The sequence below is a fragment of the Grammomys surdaster genome, unplaced genomic scaffold, assembly GCF_004785775.1.
Source record: "Grammomys surdaster isolate TR1022 unplaced genomic scaffold, NIH_TR_1.0 66, whole genome shotgun sequence".
NCBI lineage: Eukaryota > Metazoa > Chordata > Mammalia > Rodentia > Muridae > Grammomys > Grammomys surdaster.
The window spans coordinates 9,150,898-9,154,592 of NW_021604568.1; the positions used below are offsets into that span (position 1 = coordinate 9,150,898).

The 3,695-nt window shown below is 40.6% G+C and overlaps 1 pseudogene; it reads right to left on the reverse strand.

The window, feature by feature from the left end:
• Positions 1-2,701: 2,701 nt before the first annotated feature.
• On the reverse strand, positions 2,702-3,126 carry LOC114628640 (annotated as a pseudogene).
• Between the last annotated feature and the right edge of the window lie 569 nt (positions 3,127-3,695).

Sequence of the window (3,695 nt, forward strand, 5' to 3'; positions counted from 1 at the left end):
CTAGGCTGATGCAGGCCGCTAGGCTGATGCAGGCCGCTAGGCTGATGAAAGCTGCTAGTTACCCTTATGCATCAGGAGAAAGAGAAAGAAGAGGAAAAATGACTAAGTGACCTGGGTAAATTGCATACCTCACACTATGTCACTAAGCTTAGGTCCCACTGTATTTCTCTCACCCAGATCCAGTGCACAGAAACAACTGACACAAGCAGTCATGATGGGGGGCGGTGATAATTGGTTATTGGTTATAGATAAGTGCACTTTTCTAAAATAAATCCAAGAGCAAATATTCCTAAGTGGACTTCTGCTAGGATGGGGCACTGAAAGGGCAAACACTTAGTTGAAAAAGAGAAAGTTTGAGTTCTTGAGGCATTTATTCAATACTTAACCTTATTCACCCCTTTCAACAAAACAGAACAGCTATTGTTAGGCATTGCCTCATAAGCTGAAGAACACAAGCATAAATCAACTTCTGGTGTGTGCCCACAAGTGAGCTTACGGAGGTCAGAAGTCAATATTGGCTGTCTTCCTTATTTGATCTCCATCTTCTTTGTGAGAGACAAGGTCTCTAACTGAACTTGGAGCTCACCAATTAAGCTAGTTTCTCTGGCCAGGATGCCCTTGGGAGCTTCCTGTCTCTTCTCCCTATTCCAGACATATTCGGCTATATCTACCTTTTAGAAGACTATTTAGGATTTTAACTCAGATCCTCATGTTTGCAGGGCAAACAATTCACCCACTGTGTCATGGCCACATTCCTGCTATTAGACTTAAAAAATATTATAAAGTATGATTGCTATTTTTTCTACCTGAATAGATCTAAGTGGTTTGCTTAATTCCTTTATGCTTCAAGAGCATTCACTGCTTTCACGTTCCTGTACAGAGCCTCTCTGCTGCCAATAGCATGAACATTCTGTGGGCAAACTATTTTGTAAGTCCAGATCTAGATTCCTGCCTTAAAAGTAAGATAAACTGAGAGAGGAAAAAAATCTTATGAACACATTATACAGTATTGACGGTGAACCTGGCACAAGCAGTCTAATGCCATGGAAAACTGGATTGACAATAAGGCCAGTGGAGGATTATGTGTCATCCACATGAACCAAGAAATGCCTCCTAGATGTTCTTTTATGTAAAGACTGACCATTGAGACATGTTGGGAGTGTGGAATCTGCTGTCAGAGCACAGAATGTGTGCACGTCTATAACACGACAGAGATAAATAATTGAACAGTCATTAAAAAAATGATCCTCATGTCAGATGTATTATCTTAAAGATTTTGAGGGAAGATAATGCAGATTAAGAGTTCATTAATTTTTGGAGATGCTCTGATTGGCTGATGAGCTACCTACTAGTGGTACTCACATGCATGCTGCTGTGTACAAAATGCTGGGTCTTTAGCCGGTAGATGTAGCATTTCTTGATCGACTCTTTCTGTAGCTCACAGTATGACCCCTTCAAAACCTCATGGAATGATCATGAGTTGCAGAGCTGACAGCAGACTTCTGGATATCTTAGCATCAATATTTGTTGGACTTAACAATGTTTGTGGAGGTAAAACTACTGCTGTGCTCATTATTAATGCTTTATTTACTTTTCAAGATTTATTTTCTTCTTATTTATGAGGATGTATGTATCTATGTGCACATGTACAGGCATTTTCAGAGACCAGAAGAGGAACCCTGATCCTTTAAAGCTGGAGTTACATGTATCTGTGAGCTGCCTAATTTGGATTATTGGGACTAAACTCTGCTCACCTGGTAGATCACTGGGTCATTTTTCCAATGCCATCATTATTAATATTTTAAATGAGGATTTAATGATCATATACAATCGAAATCAAGAATGTACAACTCACTGAAAACAATTGACGACTCCAAAAATTTTAAACAAACGTCTGATAGGATAGGGTTATGTAAAGTGAACCTTTCTTATAGTGTGGACATGATTTATAATGTTCAAAAGGGAATGTTTCTCAGAAAAATGACAGCTCCTTTCTAAGGAATTCTCCTACATCAACTCGCCCAACAGAGTATGAATGAGATGGAGACACCCAACTAGAAATTTGTAAGGCAAAACTCATTTTCTTTATTAATTTATTTTATTTTTGATTTCATAATGTAATTATAACATTTCCTCCTTCACTTTCTTCTTCCCAAGTCCTTCCATTTATACCTCTGTGTTGGGCTGTGGAAGGGCATCTTGGTTCGTGGGTTGGCATGGGCCTGGAACCCCGAGACTGAAGGTGTTTGGCCACGCCCCCAGAACCCAAGGCCCTGACACTGGGTCTCATCTCCATTTAACCTGCACCAACTTAAGACACAGATAAAGGGCGTGACTAATAGGCCTCTGACTCAAGAGATTTATATATTAATAAGTTATCTAAAGGTGGAGGGGCATAGCTAATTAAGTTATTCCTCCCTAGTCCCTCCTCTTTCCCACTCCTCATATAAGAGAGCTCCTCCTGGCATTTGGGGCGGGGGAGGGGCACTCACGTCCAGATCCAACTATCTCATCATGGACAATAAAGCTTTGATCCCTTGGATATCACGTGTCTTCGGGCCTGCTGCCCCAAAGCTTCGAGCCTCTGGAACCCTAGACCTTCTCACGTATGTGGAACTTCACCGAGGTCCCGGGCCTCTACCACTGCCCACCCTCACAGGCCGCCCGAGAGGTTTTTTTTTTTTGTTTTTTTGTTTTTTTTATTCAATAAAATTTTATTTTCCCAAATGTACAGCTGACTGAACCTGCTCATGCATCTTCACCAGCAGCCGGGGCGTCTCCACCCTTTGTGTTTCTGGTGTAAATTACTTGGGCTCTGTGCTTTGAAACCAGCTTGATAAGTCCTTTACTAAGTAGCTCCTGAAGGGCTGCCCTGGCCAAGGAACCTCGAATCTTCAGTCTCTCAGAGACCACAGCTGGAGTAATGAGCTTGTAGTTGGGCACTTCCTTACAGAGTTTGTCGTATGTAGCTTTGTCAAACAGGACGAGGTTGTTCAGCTTGTCCCGAACTTTGCCTTTGGACCACTTCTTCTTTTTGGCCTTGCCACCAGATTTATTTACGGGGTCTTTGTCTTTTTTGGCCGACTTTCCGGCATCTTTCTTCTTCTTGTCGTCTTTGGGCTCCATGGCGAAATTCAGAGAGTAGTGTGGCACTGCAGCCTCACTAAGATGTCCGAGAGTTTTTTTTTTCCACACCTATGTGCTCTTTCACATTCATTGCTTTACATTAATTGTTGTATATATAATTATACATACATGTATATGTAATATAAATATATATATAATTTGTATAATTCTACATAAATTGTAAAAATTATGTATACTTTATGAATTTAGATAATATCCTCTGCTCTTAACAATTTTTCAACTCCCTTCTGTGATGTTCCGTGAGACTACAGTACAGTTGTTGTTTTATAGAAGGGTCCATTTGGACTAGGATCTACAACTCTGCATTTTGATTGACTGTGGATTTCTCCAATGGTCTGTCACAGAGAAATCTCCTGGATGAGGAGTAAAGACTACCCTTATCTGTGGGTAGAAGGACAGATATTTACAGAGTACTTAGGGCTTATGGTCATTTAGAAAACAGACAATTCAAAATTCCTGTCCAAGATTCATGACTTCAGTAGCCCTGGGTAGGTTTTCAGTATCAGGCATGATTTTCCTCTTGTTGAGACTGCTCAAATCTAATTAGA